This window comes from Lagenorhynchus albirostris, chromosome 1 (assembly GCF_949774975.1).
Source record: "Lagenorhynchus albirostris chromosome 1, mLagAlb1.1, whole genome shotgun sequence".
NCBI lineage: Eukaryota > Metazoa > Chordata > Mammalia > Artiodactyla > Delphinidae > Lagenorhynchus > Lagenorhynchus albirostris.
In genome coordinates, this window is record NC_083095.1 from 191,614,210 (window position 1) to 191,631,149 (window position 16,940).

Sequence of the window (16,940 nt, forward strand, 5' to 3'; positions counted from 1 at the left end):
AAATGGCCGGGTTTCCTTCTTTAAGGCTGAATAATATTCTAAACATTTTTGGATTCAGATTCCAGCTCTGCTCATTGCTGGTCTTATGAACGAAGGCCCGTTATCTACTCTAAGCCTCCGTGTTCTTGCCTGAAGCCGCCTGGCGGCAGGGCCTGCCTCAGGCGAGGGTGGCGAGAGCCCTTGGTGTCACGTCTGGCACCAGGCGAAGGTCCACAAGTGGCAGTTGCTGTGCCTTGTTAGTTAGCAGTGTGGTTGGAGACACTATGGGGCCGGTTTCCCGTCTCTGCCGTCCATCAGCACGCAGATGCCGTCATGTCTTCCTTCCCGGTGTCTCGTGGCGCCGTTGCTGCCGCCTCCGCCTCGGAGAGCTCGTCCTCCTGGTCTCCCATGCAGGTGGCTGTGACAGCTCGCCCTGCCCTTCACGGTCTCTCCACGTTCCGTGTTGCGGCGCACGCACGGTCTGCCGTCCATCCTCTGGCTCTCCCCCCCTGAGACTTTCGAAGCCTGTCGTATTCAGGCCCACGTGTTATTCTTTCTTACCCGCCCCCGACTCTGGTCACACGTAGGGCCGTGTCCCGGGACGTGCGTCGTCCTCTGTGTTGTCCTTGCTGACATCCTGGCTTTGCTGCAAGTGCCCACCGTCTGTCACGGACGGTCGTGACGTTGCTGTGTGCAGGGCTCCCGGGTCGGAGATGCTCAGGCCTCAGTCCTCACCCCCGTCTTGGCTGGGCCCTGGCCTGCCTATGGAGGTCCAGAGTCTAAGAAGCTTCATTACTCTGTTGCTGTTACTACTCTAGAGTCCAGAGCACTGGAAACCCCACCGGTCTCCTTTATGCCTAAACCCTGTTAAAAGGAGTTTCACCCCCGGAGATGTGAGCTGCAGCATCACTGTGTTGCTTCTTTATGTCTTAGTCTTCCTAAAATTCAAAAGTGTTGAGTGGGTGCACAGTAGTATTTCCTTTTGATGTATTTTTGTTCTCTTAGTTTAAGGGATCTTGGCAGTGGATAAACTGAATCTCTTGTTGGTTAAAAAAAAAAAAAGTGGGGGGAATGTAAGATGCACGAGTTCATCTGTTCCTTGTTGTCTGGAATCCCTGCTGACCTGGACGCAGCCGTGCCAGCCCCTGTTGTGTTCAGGGCGCAGCGGGGACGCCGGGGCTCCCGGGCCTTTGTCCATTCAGGTAGCCTGACCCGCACCGCATCCTAGTCATGATAGTCTTAGGGGATCCTTTCGCTGCGGGTGGGATTGAATTTCCTTGGCTTTGATGCGGGGGGCGGGGGGGGCATTTTAAGATTAAGAGACCGAGAGGAGGCAGCATGTCCTTGAGGGCGGGGCTTTGCCCTCTCTTTGCTTCGCTGCTGCCATCTGGGTTGAGGGAGGGCGGGGCGAACGCATGGCTCTCCCCCGGAACGCGCTGTGCGTCTCATAGTGAGCAAATGAGGGCGCTGCTCCAGAGGGGTTTTGCCCCTGTGCTGCCGGGCACCTCGCGGGGCCTTGGAGGAGGGGGGAGGGTGGGGAGGGCGTTTATCCAGAGTTGTCTCCAGCAGCCTCTTCTTCCTTCTGGAATCTTCCTCTCAGCTCTCCTAGGAGACACGGAGGCCAAGTGCTCTTTCCTAGCTGTCGCCCCTGAGGACTCACCCGTGATTAAGGCCCACCAGATAGAGGACTTTCAGGGGACCGATCCCAGGGTTCAGACCTGCTAATTAGGCCCTTGCGTTTCAATAAATACATCCCCAAAAGAAGCTGGCTGCTTGGTGAAGTGAGTTTCACCCAGTGGAGCTGGAGTCCTCCAGGCAAGACAGGTCAGACATGCTCTGTGTGGTACTTTCATTAGGTGAGAGGTTGGATCCTTTTTTCCTTTGGAATAATTTTGGTAAAATTTCAGAAATGCTGAATGGCAAAGAGACCAGGGTAAATACCATATGACCTTCACCCCAGATTAACAGATGTTAACAGTTTGGCATATTTGTTTAAGATTTTTTTTTAAATGAAAGAAAGGAAACAGTGTAGATAAAGTTGAATCATAATTTGTTGCCCTTTTCTCAGTTCTCTTGCCTTTTCTTCCCCACAAGCAATTGCTAATATGAATTTGTATCCTTCCATCTTTTTCTAAATGTGCTTTTTCATATGGATGTTTCTGTCCTTTTAAGGGCATATCCGGTGTTAAAATGATCATCAGCAGAAAAGATACACTGCATGTTTTGTTCTGTTACTTGTTTTTAAAAAATTGTCTGTTGTGCGAGTAGCTAGCCGTGGAGACACGGAGATCAGATGACATTTTCCATTCTAATTTTTTGTATTGTCTGCAGATGTCTTCTGTTTGTACCTAAAATTGCTAATGGAAATCCGTCATTGGTTCCGTGCTATTTAACAGAAATCCTTATTTGTTTGTAATGCCTTAAATTGATTAGAATTTTAAAAAATTGCTACCATTAGTAAGTTGAAAGCCTAATTTGTGGCTAAAATTTCCACATGTACTTCAGCAGATGGTCTCAATATTCTGTGTTTCAAAAAGATGCTGCAGAGATACTGCATTGGGTGTGGAATCGTTGGTAGGGGATGAGTGGGTGGCTGGGAGTTTTTGTCTTGAGCTGACACATGTAGAACCGCTGTTGCTAGGGCCGCTTAGGGAAGGTGGGATTGTGTGGGGAAGTGTGTTATTAAATGTTGCTTCCGTTTTTTGGCTAACAGTTGTTAGTTTTTTTAATATTAGAACATGTCTCCTTTGGTTTAAGAAGTATACCTAAATATAACATTAGTACTTATGAGTCTCGCCTGTTCTTCTCAGCAAGCTCCGATGTCACTGTCCCCACTGTCTGGTGGACGTTGCATGTGAATCGCTCCTCTTGACCTCAGGCAAAGCCCAAAGTGGAAAAACAGGTCCACTTTTAAACGTACCCAGTTCCTGTTCATGGCGTCACTGTCCTTTTCCTATCTAAGATTAGGAGCTGGAGAGTCATCTTTGAATTCCAGCGTCTCTTCATTTTTCAGTTTTAGATCTGCTTTCCCCTCACCCCCCGACATTCTGCTGCACTCATCTCCTGTGTTCTGATGGCATTGCCGTCCTTCTGGTTCAAGTCTGCTCACCTCTGACTTAGCTCACTGCAGCTGCTGCTTTGCTGAGCATGCAGCCTTCGGTGTCCCCTGTACCCAGTTATCAGATTTAAAAACACTGCCCACGTTACACTGTTTTCAAAGAGGACTTCTCCCTCATGGACCCTTAAGGGCTCTGAAGTTGCTATAATCAAGCCCCAGTTCTGTCACTTACCAACTACATGACCTTGAATATGTTGTCAGTATTCTGAGACTCAGTTTCCTCATGTGTAAATTGAGGCGGTAACAAGTGTTTAGGGTAGAGGGCTGTCAAGGGCTTGAAGTCAGAGAACACACTTGGAGGTACAATAGCTGGCGCGGCCCAAGGTTCGGGCACTTATTCCTAATCAGATCAGGTTTTTAATCCCTTTACCCAGATTTCGTTGTTTTTCGTATTGTGCTACTCTCTAAATACTCAGCTCTAACCTTCTAAAACTATGAACTGGTTGTGTGATCATCTCGTTGAACTTTAACCCCTTTCCTTCCGATCAGACCTTTGCATGCGTGTAAACCTGGGATCCTGTAAGTACATACACCCGCAGGATTGGCTGCCTCAGAGTTTTCCACCTGTAGCGTCTTTCTGTTTGTTTGTATTCTGTCCATCCTTTAATAATCGAACTCAAAGACCCTCTTTTGTTTTCATTTCCCCTGTTTTTTCAACACTAACTTACAGCGGTGGATTATTTTGTTTCTCTGTATACAGCACCCTCTTGTGGGTTGAGTACCTTTATGTAGAAGCTGTTTCCCTGCCTCAGTCGTGAGTCCCCTCTGGGCTGGGCCCCTGTTTTGAGCTACTCTGGAGCCTAACCGTTGCCGAGTGCTTAATAACGTCTTGATGACGCGCGCTACTTGATAACAGTCATGCGCGGGGTAAAAACCGGGGCACTCCTTTTGGCAGGACCGCTTCGCACGTGAGTGAGTGTTGATACGTGTGGGCTCAGCAGAGCTGTGCTGCACGAGTAGGGTGGCGTGTACGATGGACGGGGTTTCTGCTCGTTTGAAGGGAAGGCTGCCATCACACACGAGCTGGGAGGAAGGTGAGCTTCGCGGGGCACAGGAGGTACAGGTCGTGGCTGGAGCAGAGGAAGCGGAACTAGTCCAGGGCTCACCCTCTGGAAGTGGCGGTTGAACAGAGGCTGAGCGCGGCCGCCTGCGGGACCTGGAACAGTGTTTCGGGCAGAGGGGACAGCGTACGTGGGAAAGGGGAGCTGAGACAGAGCTTGGCGCGGTGTGGACTAGAAGTGCTTAAGACTGGAGTTCTGTTTTGTTTTTTTCTAAATCTTTTTTATGGAAGTCTAGTTGATTTACAGTGTCGTGTTACTTTGTGCTGTAGAGCAAAGTGACCCGGTTACACACACACACACACACACATATATATATATTCACACACATTCTTTTTCATATTGTTTTCCAGTACCGTTTATCACAGGATACTGAGTACAGTTCCCTGTGCTCTACCGTAGGACCCTGCTGTTTATCCGAGACTGGGGCTCTGAACGTGAAGGGGCGCGCGGTCCCAGGCGAGCTGGTGAGGTAGGGACGAGGGGCGACGTTGTCCACGGTCTTCTCAAGCCACATTCTGGATTTTTAGATTAGATTCTAAGAGCCAGTTTTCAGGTAGGGAGGGAGCTGATGAGTTTTTAGGACAGATGTGCGTGGGTGTGTACGTGCGCGCGCACATACCGTTTAACGATCGCCCCTTAGTCGCCGGGAGCCAGTGCGTTGCGCGGGGGCAGCTGTAGGTCCACAGTGAGGCCGCTTGCAGCGGCGCAGGGCGGGAAGTGGGCTGAGCCCAGAGACATCAGGAAGGCGATGGCACGCGGTGATGGGCTCGACGTAGGAGGGCAGGGAGCCACTCTGAGGGTCTGGCGTGGGCATCTGTGTGGATGCCAGGGTGCGGGGGTCAGGGCAGGTTTGGGAAGTAGCGGAAAGACGTTCCGTTTTAAACGTGTTGAGTCGGAGGGGGCCTCTGCGCGTGAAGCGGGGGCGGCCCTTGGTCACACGCTGGATCCTGGACGGGGGGAGGCCGGGGGAAGGACTAGAGATTCCGCTTACAGGTGCCAGTTGCAGCCAAACTCGTTACTCTTTAGTGGCAGCGTTTTCAGGTTCAACGACACCTTTTAGGTATGGAACGTAGCGATTTTGGCTGACTGTTTCGCAGAGATTTGTTGAGTACCTGTCATTTAAAAGTTACAGTGTTAAGCTCTGGGCAGATGCAAAGAAGAAGAATATCTAGTTTTCCTCCTGGGACTTTAACGTCTAAAGATAAACTACCTAAAAATTGAGCAAAGCACAATGGAACATGATTACAAAGGCAAATAGCGAGGGTAGCTGTGTTTGCTGATTATTCAGGTGTAGGATTTGAAGGTGTGCAGAAACTGGCAGGGCGTGGTGAGCAAGATGGTTGAGTTTTACAGGAAGGCAGGTCTCTTTCCCTTTCGGTAGCAGGAAGCAGGGACGGGGTTGTCCAGGCAGGCTCTGGGGCAGAGCAGTGGCCCCTGGGTCTGTGTGGCGTGGACCCTGCACGAGCACACTGGGTGCGATGCGTGGCTGTGCTGGTGCTGTAAACCGGGTTTATTACTGGTTGTAGAGCCGAAGAGTTCTGGTCCGTTGAGAGCCCACTAGAAAATTGGCATATTTTATGTAACTGTATTACTTTGCTTCCATGGTGTTGATGTTGTTGCTTTTGATTGTGGACGAGTATGGGGCAGCGTTTAGGGAGGCTTGGTGACTCTAGACGCAGTGCTTTCTCACCGGAGTTCTGAGATCTGTATCTCTGTGGCTTCGGTTATCTGCGCGGGGCTGGGAATGAGGATCTGTGAGAGCTGTAAGCTGTGAATGCAAAGCGTGCTGCGTGCTGGTGGAGAGGAGCTGCTTCACTGCGTCTGCATTTCGCCGTCGCCTCGATGCCTTTTGCCTGTAAGTAGACAGAAGACTTTAGACTCTGCTTTCCTAGGTGCCTCACGCTGATCCCTTAAGCGTCAGGGTGGGTGTGGGTGAGTGAACTGGGCGTGAAGGTGGGTGGGTTTTTGTATCTCATTGAGGTTGCTCTTCCTGCTGTGCGGGGTAACTGCTTATGGATGTTTCCCGTTCCCTTATAGCTGTACCGGTAAAGGGTCCACCTAAGAAGTCTCGACAGGTGCATCGATCTGAATGCTTTTACTCTGTCTTAGGCTGTAGTCTTTCTCTTGATAGAATTCTTCTGTGATTGTACCAGATGATACAGAAAAGACTCCTGGTTAATTTAGGTGGCGCTGACTTACCCGTCTCTTTCAGGCTGCTTCAGGTAACGTTAGAACCATTTACACCAGGTAGTTTTGTTCATAAAATGACACTGTGGGTTGTTTCACTTGGCTGACGACAAAACCATTATTTTTCATAGGAGGCAGTTGTAGGTAGTAAGATGTAACAAGTGTGTGAAACACCTGAAACTGCTCCAGCACCTCCAGGCATAAGTGTCCTGGTAGCCTTTCACCTTCCAATTCTTTCTTTCTTTCTTTCTTTTTAAAAAAATGTCGGTGTGTTTCTAAAAGTAAAAGTATATACAACATTAAAATCCAAGCAAATCTTTATGAAAATTCAGTTAATGAGAAGATGAAATCTAGTGGAGGGAAGCCTTTCCCTGTATTTGATGATTCATCAGCAGTTGCTGCTGGAACTAAATTATTGTCTAGAAGGTGTTTCCAGCTGTTAGATGGTTGCAAATAGCAATTCCTTGAAATGTCACCTCTTTTCATTATTTGAGGATCTATCAATACCTGACGTTACCTCTGTTAATTATTTTATATATATGCACACACATACATGTATGTGAGTTTCCATCATGCATATGTAATGTATGTACAGATACAGATAAAACTTTTACAGGTAAGCCACAGAGAAAAGTGCCATGAATTTTCACAAGTTGGACACACCTGTGTAAATAGCGGGTGTGTTTGAGTGTGTTTGAATCTTTGGTTTGTGTAACAGGAAGAAGTGTTGATTAAGCCATGAATCTAGAGGTGCATTTTAGTTTGGCTGAAGATGTCTGGTTAGTCATATCGCGGGTGTTTTTCTGACTTAAACGCTCAAGGTCAAGCTACGTGGGTGAGAACCTTGCTCATTCGTTAGTCGAGTCGGCCTGAGTGTCAGAGGTGAGTCTTAACCGCGCCTCCTTCAGCTGCCCTGAAGCTGAGGTGCGTGGCCTTTTTATTCACAAGGGCATTGTTTTTGCTCCCAAGCTCTATGGGAGAATCTTAGCCCTGCCCTCAGGCTTCTATCAGGGCAGATGGATTTGTGTACGTCTCACAAAAGTCTTGTTAAAGTCTTGTTTGAAAGAAGCAGTATTTTGGGAGGCGTCTGAAAGGATATGTAGATCATACGTTATACTATTTTATTTTTTAAAATCTTTTCGTTATTTAATTTTTTGGCTGTGCCGGGTCTTCGTTGTGGCTTGTGAGCTCCTTTGTTGCGGCTTGTGAACTCCTTAGTTGCGGCACACATGTGGGATCTAGTTCCCTGACCAGGGATCGAACTTGGACCCCTGCGTTGGGAGCGTGGAGTCTTACCCACTGCGCCACCAGTGAAGTCCCACTAGCTATTTTAAAATACACTCCTGGATCAAGCCAGATTAGCCTGAGCACAGCATCGTTGTATCATGTATCAGACCAAGTTTTACTGACTTGTTAGTTGGCGTGATGTTGGCGGGTGTTGTCAGGAAGTCCCCTAGACATGTTACAGATTCTCTGGCCACATCACCTGTTAGTTTACCTTCTCAGATGAAGCAAATGGGTTTCAGAGTCTGTGACCGTTGTCTGTACTTAAGTGAAATATTGCGCGGTTTCCGTGCTCCTTCCAAAAGGATAGGCTGCGTATCTGCGGGGAGCACCTGGCAGGTGTGGCTTGAATCCCCTTTGCTTAGAAATTGTTTGTGAGCACCTTTGTGTCTTCCTGAATTAAGCACATGAAAAAAAAGTAATTTTTTCTTCAAACTTAATTTTTTTAGATCACTTTTAGTTTCACAGCAAGACTGAGGGGAAGCTACAGAGGTTTCTCCTGTACCCCCCACCCCTACATGCACAGCCTCCCCACCAGAGGATACATCTGTTACAGTCGAAGAAGCTACACTGACACGTCGTAATCACTCAAGTAGTTTACATTACGGTCCACGCTTGGTGGTATGCATTCTCCGGGTTGGGATGAATGTATAATGACACGTATCCATCGTTATGAATATCGTACAGAGTATATTCACTGCCCTAAAAGTCCTCTGTGCTCTGTCTTTTCATTCCTCTCCACATCTCAGCCCCTGGCAACCACTGACCTTTTTTACTGTCTTCGTAGTTTTTCCTTTTCCAGAATGTCATATAGTTGGAGTCATGCAGTATAGTGGCCTCTTTCATTTAGTAAATACGCACTTAAGCTTCTTCCATGTCTTTCTGTGGCTTGACAGCTCATCTCTTTTTAGCTCTGAGTAATATTGCCTTGTCTGGATGGACCGGAGTTCCTAAGTCTGTTCACCTACTGAAGGACATCTTGGTTGCGTCCAGATTTTCGCAGTTACGAATAAAGCTGCTGTGAACATTAGTGTGCAGGTTTTTGTGTGGACATACATTTTCAGCTCCTTTGGGTAAATACCAAGGAGTGTAACTGTTGGATTTTACAGTAAGAGTGTGTTTAGTTTTGTAAGGAGCTCCCGAGCTGTCTTCCAGAGTGGCTGCACCATTGCGCCCCCCCCAGCAGCGATGAGCGTTCCTGTTGCTCCCCAGCCTCTCGCCAGCATCGCGTGGTGTCACTGCTCTGGTCTGGCCACTCTGATCGGTGTGTCGTGGCATCTCACTGTTGCTTTCACTTCCATCTCCCTGATGACCTAGGATGTGGATACCTCGCTGTGGCTTGTCTTCGGCTTCTCTTGACGTCATCTTTCGTAGAACAGAAGCATTTAATGAAGTGCAGCTTGTCACCTGTTTCCTTCACGGATTGTGCCTTTGGGATTGTACCTGAAAGTCATTGTCACACCCAAGATCATCTAGATTTTCTTCCGTGTTATCTTTTGGGGGTTTTATAATTTTGCATTTTACACTGAGGTCTGTGACCCACTTTGTGCAACATTTTGACTAACACAACTTTTCTTTGGTGACTCGTGGTTTTATCTGAGCATCAATAGCGTCCCACTTTAGATTAGTATCTGGGGTGATGTTTATTTCTCTCCTTTTCCTCATTGCTTACATTGTTGATAATGAGTGTTTATCATTTCCCCCCCAAACAAGAGCTTTTTTCCTAAATCAGCTTCATTGAGGTACTGTTTATCTACAGTAATTAAGTGAACCTCTCTGTGAATTTCGGCAAATTTAGACCATCAGTCAAGACATAGGACATTTCATCACAAAGACCTTTCCCAGTGGGTCCTGCCACCACAGCTCTGGCAAGTACTCAACTGCTTTCGGTCACTTTATATTAGATTTGTCTTCTCTAGTTTCATGTAGATGATATAATACAATATATATTCTTTTTGTGACTAGTTGCTTCTGCTCAACATAATGTTTTTAAAAATTAAAGAGTTTTTCATACAATGTTTAAAGGGTACTTCTCATTTACAGTTATTACAGAATGTTGGCTCTTTTTTTTGTTTTAACATCTTTATTGGGATATAATTGCTTTACAGTGGTGTGTTAGTTTCTGCTTTATAACAAAGTGAATCAGTTATACACATACATATGTTTCCATATCTCTTCCCTCTTGCGTCTCCCTCCCTCCCACCCTCCCTATCCCACCCCTCCAGGCGCTCTGGATTAATATAATTTTTTAAAAGATGAAAGCACACCGGTTGCCGTTTGTGACAAGGTAGAACAGCTCTGCCTTAGTTGCTATGAATCTGCTCCTCCTGGTCCTGCCGGCTGTTTACTGTTGTACTAAAACTTCCAAAAAGCCGATGCCTGGGGGCAGCCCATCCTCGGCGTCGTTTCGTGTTATTCAGGGAAAAGTAGCGTGTGCTTATTCCAGAGAACTTGCGTCTCCAAACAGCTCTCTCCTCAAAACCAGCAGCCCAAGCAGTACAGCTGCTGGTATCTGATCAACTCCAGTCCAGCCGCTTCCTCAGAGACGTGTTTAACTTGCGGTCACTTGGTATTCTTATACATCTTTTACAATAAACGCTTTCATTTCCTACTGAACATGTAAGAAAATAAGATGGAGGGTATTCACGCCGCACAGTGGCAGTGCCTGGGAACGGAGTTGCGAGGTCGACACGTGCGCCCCTCCCCAAACTCTTTGTCTGTTTTCCCTCCCACCCTGCCTCCCTCCTTCCCCTTCTTATTAAAACGATGGCTTTAAATGTCACTTAAAGCCTCTGAACTGCCGGGTGCCTGTGTCTTGTGACTGCAGTGGCCTTAGAGGAGCAGCACAGACGTTGTGCTGAAGGAAAGTGCAGTCATGATGCTCTCAGCTGGATTTGCTGCAACTTCATCCTTGCATACGCTGGAGTCCGCACACCCCTCACGGATGAGCTCACACATACCGTGAGCCTCGAGGCTTTTCACCCTCTTAACTGGTCATGTCAGAGCCCAGCGGCACCTCCCGGTGTTGAGTCATCGAATGGAGCAGCTGTAACGGGTCTTGGAGATACTGGCATTCATCTAGTTAGCCCTTCGGACTGGAGACCCCAGCGGAGGCCTGAGCATGCATCACTGTTACCCGGAGAACCTCAGGACCAGGACAAGAGCCCTCTCCGTGACTCCAGCTGAGGTCTCTCTCCTGGGCTAAGAATGCCTGCTGCCATGTCAGTAAACAACGGATGCTGTGGATGCTGTGGCCGTCAAGCCCTCGGCCACGGCAGCCCCCAGCGGTGCGCCCCGAGGGGATTCAGGATGGAGAGAAGTAGGACGCTGGCCCCAGAGAGCTGAGGTGCACATCAAAGGAATGACTTCAGTGAGCCCAGACTCTTGCACCTTCCCATACACAGAAAAGTGCTGACGTCATTAACTTGATACCTGGTTTTCTTTAATTAACAGCCATTTTTTGATGTTCCCACGGCCTCTTTGTTGTTGAAACTCCCACATATCCTGCCCCCCCCCCCAGCCTCTTTAGTCCCTCAGGGCTGCCTGAGGCTGCCTCCTGGGCTGAAGTCCTCAGCAGGTCTGCGGAAGAATAAAACAGTTCTCAACTCCCAGTTCATGCATTGTTTTCAGTCCACGTTAGTATCCTGTCCTTTTTGAACTCCTCAATCTTACGCCCAGTAAGTTAAAGTTCAAAGTGAAATGATTTGATTTTATGTAATTGGAAGCCCTGCTTAATAGTTTTCGGTTTAAAACATTCAGACACTGAAGACCGATTGCTCCGGATAGTTGATGATGGATTTATGTGTAGTTCAGGATGGTGGCGGAGGGACGTCTCTGCTAAAGGGCCCGGGTCCTGTGGTGCTGCTCAGAGGTGCCGCGGGGTCTCTCCGGCCTGCGTCTCCTTCCTGGTTTCATCCGAGCTTCGCTCCGGCGCTGTGTGTTCAGCCACAGCTTCCTTTGAACGCGTCGGGGTCTCTTCTTCCCGGAACCTAAGCCTGTGCTGGATCCCCTGCTGGGATGTGCTCAGCCCCCGTCCTCCCCCCGCCCCCCATGATTCAGTTCTGTTCAGTTTCACATTCTTAGAGAAACGTGCTCTCCCCCCACTGGAAGCCGTGTCTCCCTCCTACGCTCGTTCTTCTCTCAGTTATACTCTTCCCTTTCCTTTCCAGTCCTCATCACCCTGATTAGTTCGTTTATTGCTCAGTTTGTCACTTGACTACTTGTACGTGCTTTGTCTTTTCTGCTTGCTAGGCCGGCGGCTCCGTGCAGACACGGGCGGGCCATGTGTTTTATTCACCGCGGCATACCCAGCACCGAAAGGCAGGGACGGCCTCCTAGGAAACCTTCTAATGTTTGCTGACTCACTGAGTGGATCCAGCCGAAGCAGAGCTCAGCAAAGATTCCGCGTAAAGGGCCAGGCAGGCGTCGTACTAGGCTTTGCAGGCTCTGTGACGTCGGCTGCAACTCCTCGGGTCTGCCGTCGCAGCCCCCAAGTGGCCGTGGACGGTGTGGGTGATGGGGCTGTGCGCGGGTAGAACCTTGTTGTAGAGACGGCCAGCTTGCTGTAGTCTGCTGGCTCAGAACAGCTAGCGTGTTGGGACTACATTATCTGCTTAGGTCCCTTCCGACTCAGGTCTTACACCGAAGGCAGCCCGAGCGCGTGGCGCACTCAAGCCGCGTGTTGACCAGAATTAACTGAAACAAGAATTATTTCCTGAGCGCTGGCTGTCTGCCAGACGCGCTGGAAACCAGGACACAGAGACCCGGCTTCCCCACTCGGAGAAGCAGGCAGGTGAGCCGGCCGCGACGCTGCGAGGGCTACACAGCCTGTGGGTCTTGGGGACGTCGAGGCCGCGGGACGATTCGGTGGGTGCCGTGTGCTGAGGGCTATCCGTGCGGTACCTGTTTTACTTCTCCCCGGGAAAACGCTGGAGAAGGTGTTATGAGGCTGAGACGCTCCGGGAATCGGGGTCCAGTGAAGGGTTATTTTGGCGTCAGACTCAGGTTCAGGTCCTGCCCTCCTTCTTTCTCTCGCCGCTGTGGCCTCTCCCGTTGCGGAGCACAGGCTCCGCACGCGCAGGCTCAGCGGCCATGGCTCACGGGCCCAGCCGCTCCGCGGCATGTGGGATCTTCCCGGACCGGGGCACGAACCCGTGTCCCCTGCATCGGCAGGCGGACTCTCAACCGCTGCGCCACCAAGGAAGCCCCGCCTCTTTCTTTCAACTTGGGCCAGTTGTTGAACCGTAGAACTCAGAGGGTGACTGTGAAGATCAGATCAGTCTTGGAAATCACTTGACACAGAACACTTACGCTTGTAAATTTCCAGGCGACGAGGTGCTCGTGTTGATGTACTAAAAATGCCTTTGAAACTCAGGTCTGGACAATTTAAAAACCCATTCTCTCCCCGGTACTGCCCTTACTGTGCGCATGACCTTTCACTTAAGAAAAGCCCAATTTGTGTTAAAATTTATTAATTGACTTGATAAGGTTAAAAAAGCTATGGAATCTGTTTCTTGGTGGTTGAACAATGGAACCGGCGCGTTAACACACTGAGAAATTTATAGGGATTTTACACTGGGAAACTATCCATGAGGAAAAGATTCAAAGCAGAATTAATCTTTTTAGGCGTAAAGGCATTTTCATTTGAACTGGGCTCATGACCCTGTTCCTTTCAGCGCTCCTTGTTTTGTCCCTTTTACCCAGTGTTATTTTTTTACGTCTTTAATCTGTTGGCTCAGGTCTACCTGTCTTTAAAAGCCCAGTGTCTCTATGGGAGCCCGGGGACTCTCTCTCCTCTTTTCATGCCTGACCTCCCGGTGGGCTGTGTGTGCTGAGCGCTGCTGTTTCCTCAGGACGTGTTCAGGGTGCGTGAAAACAACTTGTTTTTTTCCTTCCTGACCATTACTATTTGCAGCTGTGTCCCTGCTGGGTTCTGCCCTCGACCTGCCTTCCCCCACCCTCCACTCTAATAAAACTGATACAGGCAGTGTCTTCTAAGCAGTATTTTTGTATCTCTGAGTATCGACAGCCTTTGGAGATGAAGTGATGGCTTCTTCCTGAAACTCCCTCCCCCTTGACGTCTGCAGTGGTGCCAGTGAATTCCTCTTTTAGACCCGGTTCTGAGCACGTCCTTTCCATCCGGCACGCCCGTGCCCCCTGTGAACTCCTTGGGCTGGCATTCAGGATCCCTCTTCCCTAATCTTATCTCCCACTTTCATTCCAACACTTACCTTGTGTTTTATCCCAACTGTAATAAACAGTTTCCCAAACATGTCTCCTGCTTCCCACTCCCATATGTTTGCTCAAGCTGTCGGGAGACGGCGGAGATTCATGCCGGGCGCCGCAGACTCTCCTTGCTTTTCTCTAACACTCAGAAATGGTATTTTATTTCCAAAGAACTCTCTGAGGCCAGGATTGGTGTCTGTCTCACTTGTCTCCCCTCTAATTTGGTGGTCCCAGCAGGCACCAGGAGGCAGAATTAAAAGCTGAGCCCCCTCGCCGGCCCTCTGGGCCGTCCATTGGCTCTGGTGGTTGATTTCAGGTCTGGGCGCAGGTTTCCTGCACGTACTTGGTTGCTGGCCAGATCAGGATCGGGGCTCGTCCGGCTCAGTTGCTGCTCTTGAGAGCCAGTCCCTGTTAGGATGGGGCTTCTTCCTTACTCAACCCTCCTTTTCTGGGGATGGAAGCTCTGGTGGAGTCTGGGGCTCAGGGCTCTGTGGAGCTGCCTTCCTGGAGGGTGAACACACACACCTGTTGCCCAGGTGCTTTAGAGCATCTGCGTGACTGGAGATCGTTCCCTGGCCCAGGAAGACCCGTTCCCTGTTGTGTGTCCTCTACTCTCAGTGTCTCACTACGACACCACTTCACTTCCAGCACCAGATGCTCCGTCCTGTGGCACCAGACGGGTGCTGCATTTTAACTCAGGTCTGACACTGTCTACCTGAAGGCAGCATCAGATCAATCCCACGGGACCGCCCTCCCCCTCACGCCGGGTGCAAGTCCAGGCGGCCACCTGGGCTTCTGACTCTCCAGCAATAAATGGGAGGTTCCCATATAATCATCTCAATAGATGCAGAAAAAGCTTTTGACAAAATTCAACACCCATTTATGGTAAAAACCCTCCAAAAAGTAGGCATAGAAGGAACTTAGCTCAACATAATAAAGGCCATATATGACAAACCCACAGCCAACATCATTCTCAATGGTAAAACACTGAAACCATTTCCTCTAAGATCAGGAACAAGACAAGGTTGTCCACTGTCACCACTATTATTCAACATAGTTTTGGAAGTTTTAGCCACAGCAATCAGAGAAGAAAAAGAAATAAAAGGAATCCAAATCAGAAAAGAAGAAGTAAAGCTGTCACTGTTTGCAGACGACATGATACTATACATAGAGAATGCTAAAGATGCTACCAGAAAACTGCTAGAGCTAATCAATGAATTTGGTAAAGTAGCAGGATACAAAAATAATGCACGGCAATCTCTTGCATTCCTATACACTAATGATGAAAAATCCGAAAGAGAAGTTAAGGAAACACTCCCATTTACCATTGCAACAAAAAGAATAAAATACCTAGGAATAAACCTATCTAAGGAGACAACAAAAGATCTGTATGCAGAAAACTGTAAGACACTGATGAAAGAAATTAAAGATGATACAAACAGATGGAGAGATATACCATGTTTTTGGATTGGAAGAATCAACATTGTGAAAATGACTATACTACCCAAAGCGATCTACAGATTCAGTGCGATCCCTATCAAGCTACCAATGGCACTTCTCACAGAACTAGAACAAAAAATTTCATAATTGGTATGGAAACACAAAAGACCCCGAATAGCCAAAGCAATCTTGAGAAAGAAAAATGGAGCTGGAGGAATCAGGCTCCCGGACTTCAGACTATACTACAAAGCTACAGTAATCAAGACGGTATGGTACTGGCACAAAAACAGAAAGATAGATCAATGGAACAGGACAGAAAGCCCAGAGATAAACCCACGCACATATGGACACCTTATCTTTGATAAAGGAGGCAAGAATGTACAGTGGAGAAAAGGCAACCTCTTCAATAAGTGGTGCTGGGAAAACTGGACAGCTACATGTAAAAGAATGAAATTAGAACACTCCCTACACAAAAATAAACTCAAAATGGATTAAAGACCTAAATGTAAGGCCAGAAACTATCAAACTCTTAGAGGAAAACATAGGCAGAACACTCTATGACATAAATCACAGCAAGATCCTTTCTGACCCACCTTCTAGAGAAATGGAAATAAAGACAAAAATAAACAAATGGGACCTAATGAAACCTAAAAGCTTTTGCACAGCAAAGGAAAACATAAAGATGAAAAGACAACCCTCAGAATGGGAGAAAATATTTGTAAATGAAGCAACTGACAAGGGATTAATCTCCAAAATTTACAAGCAGCTCATGCAGCTCAATAAGAAAAAAAACAAACAACCCAATCCAAAAATGGGCAGAAGATCTAAATAGACATTTCTCCAAAGAAGATATACAGATGGCCAATAAACACATGAAAGAATGCTCAACATCACTAATCATTAGAGAAATGCAAATCAAACCTACAATGAGGTATCACCTCACACCAGCCAGAATGGCCATGATCAAAAAATCTAGAAACAGTAAATGCTGGAGAGGGTGTGGAGAAGAGGGAACCCTCTTGCACTGTTGGGAATGTAAATTGATTGTAAATTGATACAGCCGCTATGGAGAACAGTATGGAGGTTCCTTAAAAAAATAAAAATAGAACTACCATACGACCCAGCAATCCCACTACTGGGCATATACCCTGAGAAAACTGTAATTCAAAAAGAGTCATGTACCACAATGTTCATTGCAGCTCTATTTACAATAGCCAGGACATGGAAGCAACCTAAGTGTCCATCGACAGATGAATGGATAAAGAAGATGTGGCACATATATACAGTGGAATATTACTCAGCCATAAAAAGAAGCGAATTTGAGTTATTTGTAGTGAGGTGGATGGACCTAGAGTCTGTCATGCAGCGTGAAGTAAGTCAGAAAGAGAAAAACAAATACTGTATGCTAACACATATATATGGAATCTAAAAATAAAAATGATTCTGATGAACCTAGGGGCAGGAAAGGAATAAAGATGCAGATGTAGAGAATGGACTTGAGGACACGGGGAGGGGGAAGGGTAAGCTGGGATGAAGTGAGAGAGCGGCATGGACATATATACACTACTAAATGTAAAATAGATAGCTAGTGGGAAGCAGCCGCATAGCACAGGGAGATCAGCTCGGTGCTTTGTGACCACCTAGAG

The 16,940-nt window shown here is 47.9% G+C and overlaps 1 protein-coding gene across 5 annotated transcripts in view; it reads left to right on the plus strand.

Annotated features, from left to right (window-relative positions):
• MPP7 (MAGUK p55 scaffold protein 7) overlaps nucleotides 1-16,940 on the plus strand; it is a 253,485-nt gene that overhangs the window by 12,969 nt on the left and 223,576 nt on the right. Inside the window, exon 2 of one of the 5 annotated variants that reach the window (XM_060163543.1) lies at nucleotides 4,558-4,627. The exons of the other annotated variants lie outside the window; for them this stretch is intronic. The gene's annotated coding sequence lies outside the window, so the exon portion shown is untranslated. The remainder of the gene's footprint in view (nucleotides 1-4,557; nucleotides 4,628-16,940) is intronic. 5 annotated transcript variants of the gene reach the window in all.